Source organism: Suricata suricatta, chromosome 5, assembly GCF_006229205.1.
Source record: "Suricata suricatta isolate VVHF042 chromosome 5, meerkat_22Aug2017_6uvM2_HiC, whole genome shotgun sequence".
In the NCBI taxonomy this organism is placed as follows: domain Eukaryota; kingdom Metazoa; phylum Chordata; class Mammalia; order Carnivora; family Herpestidae; genus Suricata; species Suricata suricatta.
This window is the reverse complement of record NC_043704.1, coordinates 40,900,317-40,915,912: the sequence shown is the minus strand read 5'-3', so window position 1 is coordinate 40,915,912 and position 15,596 is coordinate 40,900,317. Positions and strand designations below refer to the sequence as shown.

Sequence of the window (15,596 nt, the reverse complement as noted above, 5' to 3'; positions counted from 1 at the left end):
ATGACAATGTGATACCCACATACATCTGTGGTTTAACCATTACACAAACTGACTGCACTAGAATGCCAATATTGCCTTGTCGCTGAGATGCTTAGAAGCACTTTAATCATAGAACTGGCCACAAATGGAAACCCTTGACCCAACACAGGTCTGTGGGTCTGTGGGACCTCAAAGTGCTAGAGTTCAAAACCCTCCGCTGAGGACCAAATGCTGCAGAACAGGAAACCCAAACTAAAACAAAATCAGAAGAAGTAAAGTATTGCCAAAATGCAGTTACTTTTGGACTAATTTTCACATTATAGTTCTGTTAGGCACCGTATAGAATCTATAGTGGTTTCCTTTCATCGGCTTAAATTGGCACCACCTTTTCTTTCAGTCCCCACAGAGAATTTATATAAACAAGAAGCCTCATAAAAGAGTCTGCTATAAAAAAAATAATAATAATGTTATATTAAAATAATACCATGAATTAAGATGACATTGGAGAGCTGATATTCCATGAGATTATGTGACAATTATTAAATAAGTAGCCACAAAACTTAGAGATTCTTTAAGTTTTGGCACTTTAATATATACTTATTCTGAATTCCCCTATTACAGCAGGAAACTTCTGATGAACTAACTCTTAGTATGTTGGAATTCCTTTCTGACACTGATGAAGTACCTGACCAAGGAGGCCAAAAGGCCCACAGCATAGAGATTAAGTCCCAAACAATGACATTAAGACCTTTCCTTGGCAAAGGCCCACATGACTGAGACCCAGATAGCTTCAGGAGTCGTTGACAAGTAGTGGACCCCAGAAAAGCAAATATGCCTATTTATTAGATTGTCTGCTGGCAGGTTGTGAACCTGGGGACCTTTCCTGATTAATTAAATAAGGTTTGATGCTACGGTTTCTCAGCTGCTTGAGTTTTTCTTAAAGACTTAGACAAAGCCAGTCAGTATGACAAAATAGGAAAATAAAATTTCATTAGTCTTACTTTCTACCTAAATTCAGCCATGAACATGAATTACCCAAAACCCTGCCTAAACATTCTTAAATTACCTTAACTTAATTACATTTGCCTCAACTCGACTTCAGCCACCCACCTTAGATCTAACGCCACCCAAAGTATCACTCTGTCTGACATCTTTAACGTTAATATCCTGCCTTCTGACCACAACCCTCAATCCTTCTCCTCTCTCGTGCATTTTAATCCATTTCCATTTTAACCTCATTGGCACTACAGTCAGTGATTAAGTGTTCAGGCTCTTAAATCAGTCCACTTGGATCCACTTCCTTGATCAGTTGCTTCCTGGCTATGTACACAAGGGCCTCAATTTCCTCATCTACAGAAAATGAAATTATGTTTAATCTAGCAGATGCTCATGCCCACTTAATATAGTTTTTATGAAGATAAAATGAGATAATCTGGAACAGTTAACATCATGTAAGGAACATAGTAGATGATAAATAAATATTGGTTCTTTTTTAACTCATTTATTCCTTAAATTGTTAATTTTCATTTAATTTTTTTCATATCCAGCCTAAAATCTGTGCTTCATTATTTTCTTTATCCGAAATAAGGCACAGGAAAATTTAGTCAACCGGTTCTTCTAATTAATCCACACCAAGTCTGCTAAAAATCGATGGGAAAATACATAACTTAGATTGAACCATCAAAACTGCAAGACCTCCAAAAGAAATCATGCTATTGCTAAGGTTCAGTAAGCCTTTTACATGTCAACAAATGACATTTCTAAATATTGATGGCATGTTTTATAAACCACATTCTTCAAATATCCTATATTACCTATTTTATATAAAAACTTTAGGAACATGGGCACCTGGGTGGCTCAGTCAGTTGAGTGGCCAGTTTCGGCTCAGGTCGATCTTGTGGTTCATGAGTTGAAGCCCCACATTTGGCCTGGAGCCTGCTTGGATTCTGTGTCTCCCTCTCTGCCCCTCCCTCACTTGCATTCTGTCTCTCTCTCACAAAAATAAATATTTTTTAAATTAAACAAAAAAAATTTAGTAAATGGAGTGGCTAGGTGTCTCAGTCGGTTAAGCGCCTGATACTGGATCTTGGCTCAGGTCACGATCTCACCGTTCATGGGATTGCGCCCCACGTCGGGGCTCTGCACTAATAGAATGGAGCCTGCTTTGGATTCCCTCTCCCTTACTATCTGCCCCTCTCTCTTCTCAAAATAAACAAACATTAAAAAAATATTTTAGCAATAAGAATTCCTTTATTTTTCAGACATTGTTATTACATGAGTTATCTGTCTTTTTCCCCCCCATCTATTTTAATTCCTTTCTTTTTCCCATATCCACTATTATATTTGCTGAGTCCAGGGCAACAGTACAATTGGAGGCCCACATACAATATTTTAAAATATTTCAAAATGATAAATCAAGCTACCCAAGATGAAATAACAGCAACCAGATTTACTACCCCATCTAAAACAATCTCCCCTACAACAACAAACAAAAAATAGACAAAACATGTAAAACATTTTTTAAATATACATTACAGTATTTTTAAGACTTTGGACACCAGTCAACCAATTATAGTGATCACTAAGAGATAGGAAACAAATGAGGTGAGCCCTACAATTTTTTTTTAATTTACTGTCTTGAGAGAGTTCTCAAGCCACAATATGGGGAGAAAGAAGCCATGAGGACCAAAGTAAACCCCTTGAATTGAGGAGACAGAAAGAAGAGTACCGAAATAATAATACTGTTACAGTTCACTAGACAGAGAGCCAGAGAGGACAGAATTTCACTGAAATAGAACCCTGGATGTCTGTAGAGGATCCCCTCAACTATTCAGCAGAGAAATGATCAATGTATGCACATGAGGAAATTACCCAAAAGTATGGAGAAAAACCATCAGGAACAATGCTTGGAACTAACACACGGTCAGAAAGAGGCCTTTTAACATCATCAAGACTAAGAAACTTCATAATTTACAGGCTAATGAGGTGGACCACTCAGGAAAGTCTTGCCTCAATGATAAGGAAAAATATTAACCCTAAATTAGCTCTAACAAACAAGTATGAAAAGGAAAACCAGAGAACATCAAACTGGTTCAAAGTAACTTAACTGTATCCTAGAATGACGTTCAAGAATAATTATAGGAATACAAAAGATATCCAGCACTCAAAAAGTAACATTCTCAATGTATGAATTTCAGTCAGAGATTACCAAGCTTGCAAATAAGCAGGAAGTCATGACCCAAAATTAGAAGGAAAATCAATAAAATGAATTGACCCAGAATGAATTCAGATGTTAGAATTAGTAAAGAAGGACAATAAAATGTCTTTAATAACTATGTTTATGTAAAAATTAAGTAGAAACATGAAAGATCTGAAAAAGACCCAGATCTACTTTCTAGAGATAAAACCTTCAGTGACAGAGATGAAAAATACACAGAATAGAATTAAAGGTAGATTAGGTAATATAAAAGAAAAGACTAGTAAACTAGAGGACATGATAGAACTATTAAAAATGAAACAGAAAAAAATAACATTAAAAAAATTAAGAGAATCAATTAACTGTGGAACAACTTCAAGCAACCTAGTATACACACTTAAAAGATACAAAAACTCCATTCAATATCAAAATACACATTCTTTTCAAGAGCTAACAGACCATTTGCCAAGAAAGATCATACTTTAAGTCATAAACAAATCTCAATAAATTCAAAAGCATTCAAGCCATAAAAATCTCCTCTGACCACAATGGTATCAAAACCTGGGGTGCCTGGGTGGCTCAGTTGATTAAGTGTCTAACTTCAGCTCAGGTCATGATCTCATGGTCTATGAGTTTGAGCCCCGTGTTGGGCTCTGTGCTGACAACTCGGAGCCTGGAGCCTGCTTCAGATTCTGTTTCTCCCTCTCTTTCTCTGCCTCTCCCCTGCTCATGCTCTGTTTTTTAAAGAAATCAATAATAAAATAATCTCTAGAAACATCAAATATTTTTAAATAATAATAAACTCCTAAGTAACCCATGAATCAAAGAAGAAACTTGAACAACAATTAGAAAGTATTTTAAATTAAATATTTTTTAAAATATCTGAAAGCAATATTAATGGGAGAAATTTATAGCACTATTTATATTAGATTTTATATTAAATTTATAGCACTGCTTATATTAGAAGTCATATCAATGACCTCAGTTTCCACCTTTAGAAACTAGAAAAAGAAAAGTGAATAAAGCCTAAAATAAGTAGAAGTAATAATAAAAGACCAGTATTCTTCATTATAGTTACAAAAATTATAAGCACAGTTTTAGAAAATAGAATCCTACATATAGATATAGATATGCAAATGTATGTAAAGATTAATGTATCATAACCAAGTAGGAATTAATCCTAAAAAGGCAGGTTGTTATAACATTTTAAAATCAATGTAACTCATCATGTTAACAAAATAAAAAATTTATCTAAGTAGTAGTAAAACCTTTGACAAAATCTAATATTCATTTCATTCCTGAGTTTTAAAATATACTGCTAACATAAATCCTGCACAAAAACTAAATACTTTTTTTTAAGTATTGCTTAAAAGCATGCTTCCTCTTGCCACATCTATTCAACACTGTACTGGAGTTTCTAGCTATTATAATTATTTACCTGAGAAAGGAATTTTTATGTAAAGAAAGAAATAAACCTGTCTATTTGCAGTTGATATTATTGTCCAGAAGAGATTTGAATGGAATTTACCAAAGAGCTGCTAGTCATGATAAATTTCTTCTCAAAATTGTCAGATACAAGATCAATGTATAAAATCAACTGTATTCCTAAATAGTAGTAATGAATAAAAGAAAACTAATTTAAAAAACTATTTACAATATTATCAAGTGAAATTCTTAGGTATAAATTTGACAAAAGATGTGAAATATAAAATGAAACAGCATAATGATGCTGAGTAAATTATTAAAAGATCTAAAGAAATGCAGAGACAAAAGTTGTTCATGGATCAGAAGATTCAATATTATTAAGATACTAATTTTCCCCAAATTGATCTATAGATTCAATGCAATCACAATCAAAATTCCATCAGGCATTTTAGTAGAAATTGTAAAGCCAATTCTAAACTTTATATAGAAATACAAAGGACCTAGAATACTCAAAACAATTTTGAAATGTAAAAATAAATTTGGAGAGCTGACACTATGTGATCTCAAGACTTATAAAGATATAGTGTTCAAGATAGTGTGGTACTGCCTTCAAGACAGCCACACAAAACAATGAAACAGAATAGATCTCTACCAAAAAATAAAAACAAACCAACAAAAACACCTGATTTTTTTTTTGAGAAAAGTATAATAGCAATTCAATGGGAAAGGGCTGTCTTTTCAACCAAAGAGACCAAAAATTTGATCCATTCTTTGTAATATATATATATGTATATATATATATATATATATATATACATATATATATATGTAGTTTATGTTTAATATAAACAAAACCTGAAAAATGGGTCATAAACCTAAACATGAAACACAAAACTATAAAATTTCTATAAATTTCTATTAAATTTGTGATCTTGGGTTAGGCCAACATTGAACTTTACTGAAATTAAAAAGAAAAACAAAACAACCACCTTCTGCTCTTCAAATGACTATTAAGAAGACAAGCCACAGACTGGGACATGGGGCCCGAACTCATAAACTGAGAGATCACGCATGACCTGAGCCAAAATCAAGAGAGTGGGATGCATAACCAACAGAGCCACCAAGGCATTTCCCTTTCCATTATTTACAGCCAAACCTCTTGAATTATGGTCTACACTCACCCACTCTACTTTTACACCATGATCACACAGCATTATTGGATCACTATCAGCCATTCTATACCAAATACAGACTAATAATTAATGATAATAGGAGCTACCTTTTACTGAATTTTATACAAAAGTCTACATTTCAATAAACTGTCTGGAGACCTGCCTAATTTATTTTTAAATTTTTCAATGTTTATTTATTTTGACCTCTAGTCAATGTCTTTTTAAAAAATGTTCCAACTGTCTACTTGTAGAGTATAAAAAGTTTTTACCAAGTGTTAAACAAAAAACCCTTAAACACATATTTTCTATATTTTCCCCTACCATATCCTTTCCTATAACCTACATGCTCAAATATAAGGTAAATTTCTTTTTCTCAAAATGATCCCTCAAAAAAATGAATTAGCTTAAAATCAGTATTTCCAAATGCTGCTTTTTTAATTTCTTTGTCTTGAATGGCATTGCAGGGACCAGAAGAAGACATTAGCCCAAAATTGCCTTCATCACGTGTTAGTTTTATGTGTGTATATATTTAGATACATGATGATAGAAAGATAGAATAGATAGATATAAATAGAGAGATAGATATAGACAGGAAGTTAATAAGACTTAAATTAAAAATTAGAACTATAGAAAATTAACACATTTAATAGTTATTCCTGGATTCTGACCACACAATTCCAAGTGTTGGTATTGTGGTCAAGATCTCTTTTAAAAGCAGTATGATAAATGATTATATTGTGGAGATTAACAAAAGTACTATAAATCTTAATGTAATGTAAATAAACACTTATATCATGACATAAAATTTCCAGTAACAAGATCATAAACAGATACAAAGTATAGATGATGGACTCTAAAACTGTGGTGACTCAAAAGAATGTCTCCAATGATGAAAAATTAATGGCATTTCATGAAATATGAAATTTTTTAAAAATAGCATTTTAAAATGAACTTAGTATTTGCTAAAATATATGATGGTAAATGTCTTTGTAACCAAATAAATTGACCTTCTAATAGGGCAAATGGGAGCTACCTTACATTCAATGTTGCTTTAAATTAGGCATAAAAGCTCTAGTATAATATTATTCTGACATGAAAAATGACATATATTGTTAAGTAAAAAGTTTTTGTTAAACAGCATAAATCAGATATCATTTTGTAATTAAAAAGTCTATGCAAAGCTACCTCTTGGTAAGATGTCTACAAACATACTGACTGCGGTTATCACTTGGTGGTAGATGAATAAGGGTAAGCTTTTTATTTTGTGTTTTTCTCTCTGGACAAATTTTCTATAATAATAATTGTAATAATTTTGATATTAGAAAAATAAAGTACAAGATATCAATATCTTTCAAGCCATGTCCACTTTGCTCCATTTATTTGATACCATAAGATGTTACTCATTTGTAGCATCTCACTTTGGTATATTACTTTTAACTTATTGTACTCCATGTTTTTTAATATAAATGATATCTGTGTTGCTTTAAATTGGTTACTAAAGGATAAGAAAAAACCAATACTGTATTTGCTCAAGTCAAAAAGTGAACCAAGGGAAGCCAATGATCACCATTTCTTTGTTTTCTAATATTAGATAATTAATTCAGCTTTAATTCTTGTCTTATTTTAATTCATCAGAGTTAAAGAGGTTCTTAGTCTTTAAATGAGAATCCAGAGTTTTCTGATGAGAATTTTAAAAAAGGAAGTATCGAACTGCATCTCTTGATGATCTGATTGACCCAGAACATCAAGCTCTATTCCCTTCCTTGGATCCTGAAAATGTGAGTGTGGATGTCCATTGCAGGAAGGGAGGGAAAAGCAAAGGACAGAGACCAGCAGATCCCTATGGAGGCAGAAGGACATGGAGCAGCAGACTTGGATAATGAAGGGACAAAATGAATGGCCCTCTGGAAGGGTCTTCTGTTTTGAAATCTATAGCTCTGGATTGTCACTTAATGTCCTCTATGGTTTCTTAGTGTTTATTCTGGTTCTTTGTTGTAATTTGTCTCTTAGAGATGAAAGATGAAGATGGCTAGTCTAGTGATCCTCTTTCAACATCAGGTGTTTACTACATCTCTGTGAAGTTTACTCATTTTTCCCCTCATCTTTGAATTTAGTGTATTTGTTTACTTAACTAACAATTCTACAGGCATTGTAATAAAATAAAATATTAGTTTCCCCATTTTTTTCTTTTACCCATCTCCTGTTTTTGGCCTCTGCCCATCCCAATAAACACAGACAGTCTTAGCAATGAATCCCTCAAAGAAGGCATGTCGATTGATCAACCAATGTATGTATACTTTTCATTGAGTCATTCTGTGAATTAGACCTGAGTTCACAAGATTACGATATTTATGAAAACTCAATGCTAGTTCAGAAAATAACTAGAGTATAAGCCAAAACTGAACTGACAACTCAAGGACAGGGAAAAGTGAAAAAAAAAAAAACGAAAAAAAAAAAAAAACCCACATTATGATGAATCTGACCATTCAACAAAGGGAAAGTTTAATGAGGAAACCAGCAGGGTAGGCTGGAGAAGGAGCACGAACATGAACATAAAGCTGTGTGTTTTGGCACGCAGAGAACCATGCCTGGAAGAGGCTGGGTTTTGTTACTGAAAGATGTGATGAAAGGATGATTATATCACCAGCTTTCTTGATGAGTAGTGAGAAGGAGATTATAGATTATGGACGATCTTGAAGACCAGACCTAAAAAGTATGGCCTTATACAACAGACAATTTATATCTACCACAATTTTTTAGAAAACAATATGTCATAATAAAATTATTATTTTATATTAGATTGGCAATGAATTTAAGAAGAGAATGGAAAGAGGAGAGAAAGGTCAAGAAAACATATTAGAAAACTGGTGGAATAATTGGGGTAGGAGGTGGTGGAGCCTGGATTCCAGTGGTGATGATAGAGTGTGTAAAGACAAAATCAAAAATACAGTTAATAATTGGTGACAGATTGGGTTATGGGAATGGAAAAAGTATAAGGAGCTGAAGACGTCCTGAAGCATTAAAGGATTATGGTACTAAAAACAGAAAATGGAAACCTTGGAATGGGAGTCATGTCACGGGATTTGTGCCTATCCGTATTCTCCTTGCTTGCTAATTTTTGGTTAAGTAGCTGTTAGCTAGTTCTAAAAAGGGCTTTATTGTACTGACTTAGAAGTAGTCCTCCCACCCCCAAAAAAAGTACTGGATGCTCATTTATAGGAGAGACTCTGCACAAAAGAATACAAAAGTTTTCAAAAAAATCTAAAAACTGCATTTTCCAATATAGAGTTGAATATTCCCATTACACTTTAGATATCCCTGTCATGCCAAATGTTACCTTGTTTGTCTTATTTATATGACATTAAAATTCATATGTTTCTAACAATTGTTTTCACTTAACTTGAAATAAAAAAAATTATGCACATTTTCTATAGTTTCTTCTGGTTCTACATGCAGAGGCTATGAATTTTAACAGTCTTTTTGAAGTCTAAGTGAAATAGGCAATACACTGTGTTCACTGATATCATTTTGAAACTGTCTGACCCATTATTACATAAAGATGAGCGTTTCGCTTAATAAAGCTTTAGAGTAACACAATTTGTTACACCATAATTAAAGATGGACACATCTGTTCCATTTTAATTCAAACCCCTTTGAACATAATTACATAAAGCTGCAAGAAGAGAAATCTCAGTCTTAGAATTTACTATCAGGAAAAAATCATTCTGTCTACAGAAACTACATGGTCAAAGGACAATTTGTAAAATGAAGTCAAAGAGATGTCTCTCACTCTGTATCAAAGCATGAAATAAAGCTAAGACCCCAGATTAAAGTACTGTCCTCAAATGAAAGCCATAATTAGTTAAGGAAACCCAGGTGAAGGACAATCTTTATAGTAAGTCCCAGCATTCCATTCCTGTGGAGCAGCAGTACTATCTTTTATTTTCTGAGCCCACAGATACATAACAAAGGAAGAAACACATACAAAGGATTGTAAAGGGGGAAAAAAACAGGAGATACTGAACATTTATGCATCATCTTTAAACCACCTACTAAATTCTAAATTTTTAGTCATAGTAGTCTCATAGACCTTTCTTAAAAAATAGTGTATCCTTTTGATAAAGTCCTAGTCATTATATCCAAAATAGTTCTTGAGTTAATAATAATCAGATGTATAAATAGAGAAAGCAGAGGTAAAGGAACCCTATAATTTCAGAATGAATTCTGAGAATTTAATAACATGAGTTAAATGGTAAGCCATGCACACAAATATCCCTGAAATGTGGGCTGTTAGTCTGTTTTATTTATGTTTCTATATCCTGAAGATGGCTTAATGAGAAGATGCAATCAGGATTAGCTAAGCAGTGAGAACTTGGAGGGAACAGGGTGGCAGTAAGATTTATATAAATATTTGCAGAGACTGGGAAGAGCAGATGCTCATATAATCCAGACAATGTGTGTGCACTTCATTTTAAAATAAAATAAAACAGTTGAAAGCCAAAATATAATTAATCAGAGGAAATGCTTTAATCAACATCTTCCAAATCCTTAAGCACTGCTAAAAAGATTAAAGAAACATAAAAGAAATTAAAATATGATATTCAAAAAAAACCCAGAATTAATCTATTCCTGACATTCTCCTTTTATTTCAGATGTGGGACGGAGAATGCAATTAATATGCATTTCCAATTGGTGCCAATGAAATTTCCTAGGTGTTTAAGCTACTAAATAAATCACCTAAGACTTACTGTATAATTTACAATGTACTAATGATAGCTCTCTCTCTTCATTATTAATTTATTAGGAGTAATGTGTGTGCTTGCCCTTATACCCTGTAGTCCTAAACAGGGACCTTTCCAGTGAAGTAGAAGAGAGAAAATTTAAAAGAGCGTCAGTCAGTTTGATATCCTTAGGTTACCCACAAAGTTAAAAAGAAGTTGCATATCAAGAAAGGAATTAGTATATCAAATCCACGTAGATACCCAAATTTGCATTTATCTAACTTTAAACTCAGTTTGGGGCTCAGTTCTTCCAAACTCAGAATCTCTCTTGCAATTATTTCTGTTGTTTTCTGCTCCAGATTTGACGAGCTGCTCAATATGAACCTATAATTATTACTAAAGCTTAGAGAAGAACATCTTTAAACAGAGGATTTTCAAACAATGTCTCAAGGAAATAAAAAGCACATGCTTTCATAGCAAGTTCAAAATATATAAACATTTGAAGCTCAGAGAGTTTGCCTTTTCCACAAACAAAATTTTATTGGTGACAGGAATTATTTCATATGGACCTCCAGAATATTATAAACAGTTTTGAACATAAGATGCACCCCTACAGACAGTTAACAGTTTACTACTGTTAATTTCAAGAATATCTTTTCAGTAGAACTTGAGCCTAGTTCCAATTTCTAGCATAAATATTATTAGTATCTACTAAAATTCTACCAAAATGCCTCTAGCATTTTGGGCATAGAAGTCATGAAATCTTAAATATGTAATCCTGCAAAACATTGCCAAAATTATTCTTATTAAAATGTCAAGGATGAGAATTTCTTATTATGCACCCTCCTCTAAATAAATCTTAATAACAGAGAAGAATCCTTAATTGACCTGAGAGTTCCATTGTGAAATCTAGACTGGGAAAATGAAAACAACTATGTGGCAGTTTCTTCTGTGTTTCGTTACAGGTAAGGTAACTTTGAAGTTCACACTGCAGTTATTTGCTTCTTAGATGCTAGCTGGTTGATATTCTATTCTAGCAAACGGTGACATATCAGCTAGTATATAACTGAAAAGAAGACATCAAGATTCTTGTCTCAGTCTCTAGATGGCTTTGGGCATTTATTTAGCAACTTATGGGCAGTGGCTTTTTGATCCCCAAATTACTGACCCTGTGTACTTCATTGTAACATGAGTTTACTATGATTAAAATAGTCTTTATTTTATTATCAGAAAATTCTGAAGAGTTGCCCTCTTTGATTTATATATCAATGTCATTCATTATCAAATAGCACTGTGTTATACTCAAATTAGTGACTTTCACATAATGAACTCAACTAATGATTTGTAACCAAGCCCAGGGATAATGCTTATTAGGAATATGGTCATTTCTGTCAATGGATTCACTGGAAAGATAAGAAGCAGAGTCAAGTTATAAAAATGTTCCCTTTATTCTGTCTCCTTTATTCTCATTTCTTATCAGTGCACCACAGGAAGGGAAACAGAGTTTAATTGTTGTGGTTGTTGAAGGTCATTATCATCATCTACCAAGTTTATCACTTGTCATAAGGAAATCAGAAATTAAGTTCTTTGGGGGATTCTGAGACTGGGGCACAGTATCTGGAGATCTTAGTCTCATCTCTGTCACTCTGTGCTTTGTAATCTTCTGCGTGGGTCGTGTCTGTGGGATGAGAAGACTGGGTTAAGGGTAAGCCACTCCGAGGCCCTGTACCCTGGGCATTGTCAGCAGTAAGTCGTGGCATAAACATGGCCATATAAGAACACGGCTCATGAATCTGGAATTGTGCTGTCCCATAAGGCATCCCCTAGGCTGTTTAAGTGCACATATAAATAAATAGTAAATAAAATTTATCGTTCTATTTCTCAGTCACACAAGCCAAACTTCAAATGTTTATAGTCTCATGCAGCTAATGGCTACCAGTAGAAAAGAGAATTTCATGTAAACGGCTACACTGTACCCATCAATTTCTGAAACTGGGAATAATACACACCAAAATCATCAAACCGCAAAATTGCCAACATGTATCTAAGAATTAATATACATAGCAGAGTCATTTATATGCAATTTCGTCTTGTTCTAAACATGACTCTTACTCTTTTTTATTTCTAACAATGGGGCAAGACACATGCAAATGACTCAATTTCCTTTTTAATAAAAAAAATTCTGAGTATAATATACGCTTCCCAATACTAAAGGGTTTCTTAGTAATCATGGGGATTTCCTCATATCATATATCTATACAACACTGCAGGAAAGATTTATTTTGAAGATTTTTTACTATGGTATATTAGTTGCTAATGCCCCCAAAAAGAGACATACATATAAACATACACACACACACACATGCACACACACACACACCATATCTTTTCAAATAAAAACTATCAAACAAAACCAATATTAAAAATAACATATTTATGCTAAAATTTAAGCAAGAAATCTGAGAATGAGCTGAGTTTGGTGATTTAGATTTAATAAAACCCATTTAATGATATGTCATATATGCATATATACATGTTTATTAAGGAGCAGAATACAATGAATAAAAATATGCAATATGTAACTAATTATAGAATATCACCATTGTTTTCAAACATACCAAAATGTATACATTCAAATAAATGGTACTTGCCTCAAGTAGTTATTTGTCAGAAAAATGAATTACCTTGAGAATTTCTAAAATATTTTTGTAAATAACACAAATGGTATCATATCTTAATATTTTGGGACTTACTTTGTTTTAGAAAATAATTTAAGGTCATCTTAAGCCAAATCTGGTTCATAACTTCAGATGATAATCAAGGTGAAACTAAAAAGTAATAAGGCATTTCTTACGATAAGGACAATAATAATAGTAATGATCATGATAAGGTAGCATTTATTGACTGTGCATAAAATATCAAGAGGTGTTGAGTATCGGTGGTCTTCACAACTTTTCCCCCATCTTATAGATGAGCAATCGGCTGTTCACAAAAGTGTCAGAACTTGCCAAATGTCACGTGGCAGTCACAGTGCAACAAGGATTCAGACTCAGAAACATGTAGTTGCAAACCCAGGATGCTAAGGTTAATTTTAAATGAGAAATTCCAAAAAAGGTTTTCTTTTTTAGAATTCTTTTTCTTTCCACAATTTATGTTATAACAATTTATATTATGTCCTGATTCTGTCAATATATACTGTACATTTTATGATGGAATTTTCTTAAAGGAAAACAAGATATGAACCCAGTTATTCCTCAAAACACATCTTGATTATTTTTAATGTGGAAAATCAATAAAACCTTTCAGTGAAAATTAAAGGTCTTCAAATAATTGTTCATTATAATTAGATATTAGATCATTTGATATGGTTTTCATAAGTTTAACATGGTTATTTTTCTTTTAATTGAAACATAAATATGTGACCATATAAATTTGCAATGTGAAAAAAAAAAGGAAAAATCATTTGGGTATATAAGTTTTAGTATGTTTACAAAAGACTAACAAAATTTGATATGAACTACTAAATTTGCTGATCTAGCATACAAACATTGATTCCAGTGTATTAGTTCATGAAGTTAGTACATAGCGTTAAAATATAACTTAGAATGATTATCTCATATACAATTCAATGAGACAAAGGCTCATATAAATATCATGTACCATTGAACACTATCAGTTAGGTATATAAACTTAAAGCTGTTCATGTGGCATACTAGACAAAGTGGAATTAGTACAGACAGTTTGTGTCAATTAAGAAAGTTCAAGCAGTTATTTAAATACTTGAGGCTATCCATTAGCCTTCAAAGCTCAGAGAAATCACTAAAACGTAATTATATCCAGCCTGGTGATTTGGCACTTAAGTTTATAAGAGGTTATGAAAGCCCCACAGGTCATGATTGAACAAACAGCTCCTGATCACCGCACCAGTGATATCTTAGAAGAACAAGATTATAGAGAAGAGATCCTGGCATTTAAGAATGTCTTTGTGGTTTTCTCGAAAGAAAGATTTGAAGTAGCAACCATTATTTTAGAAACAATGCCAATGAATCAGCATAAAATATATAATTTGTAAACAATTTAGTTACTAACAGTGTGTGCATAAGCCATATGTAACTTTTCTCTTTTAAATGGAGGGATACTATAAATCTTAAATTCAATCTCAGAAGCAGCATTAACCAGTGCATCCCCTAATCTTAGAGGTTTCCTTTCTAGATGTGTCTTAACCCATTTAATCATGCTCTTAAATACTACCTCCTGGCAGGCAATTAAGACTCCGTAAGTATTCAGGATATACATCTGTGTACCCATTTCTTTTGCACCAAGAAAAGAAAATTACTTGGCTATAATTCTTACTCTCAGTGAGTTGTAATTACAATGACTCTAAACCTTTTGAGCTCAAGTACTCCAGTGCCTTTGAGATAAATATATATATATTCCATCCAGCAAGTTTCAAGTTACTTGGTGTCCTCACAAATGGGCAAATGCACCTCCAATTCTTAAAGTCCAAAGTATGTCTAAAATTGTCAGCTTTGCATTTCAAGACAGTTATAATGATGACCCAGAGAAGATCAAGAAGAAGAAAAAAAAAAGATACTTCAATAAGTCTCAATAAAGTGTCTCTCCACTTAAGGACACAACATTAAGTTTTCACCCCCATAACTGGGAGCTGTTCTGATTAACAGTTCTTTTCTCCAAGAATTATATGGTTTGTCAATGTTCAAAGATTTACAAAGAGCACTGAATCTATGATGAAAATAATTTAACTATGGGTGATTCAGAATTCCCTTCAGAGTTTTTTCTCTGCCCTTATCATCATCATTAAACACATACATCATCATCTTGCACAATCTTGTGGGTGTACAATGTATAGGAAATGGGGTTTTCCTGTATATACTTTAAAATATATATGGGCATAAATCTGATCTTCATTTACTTACTGGACATTTATCTCTTAATCATAAAATCAAAGATTGGTACAAAAGTTTATTAATTGGCATGCTTCACATGTTGGGTTTTCAGGTCAACAGGACTTTAGGGTACACAGAAATAATAACACATACATGTGCATGTGTGCACAAATACACACACACACACACACACACA

The 15,596-nt window shown here is 32.9% G+C and overlaps 1 protein-coding gene across 7 annotated transcripts in view; it reads right to left on the bottom strand.

Annotated features, from left to right (window-relative positions):
• CSNKA2IP (casein kinase 2 subunit alpha' interacting protein) overlaps positions 1-15,596 on the bottom strand; it is a 101,324-nt gene that overhangs the window by 84,507 nt on the left and 1,221 nt on the right. The window contains exons 2-3 of one of the 7 annotated variants that reach the window (XR_003909065.1): positions 13,247-13,321; positions 11,918-12,171 (exon numbers count right to left, since the gene is read on the bottom strand). The exons of 5 other annotated variants lie outside the window; for them this stretch is intronic. The gene's annotated coding sequence lies outside the window, so the exon portion shown is untranslated. Of the gene's footprint in view, positions 1-11,917; positions 12,172-13,246; positions 13,322-15,596 lie in introns of those variants that run through there. One more of the 7 variants, XR_003909064.1, reaches the window with a different exon arrangement.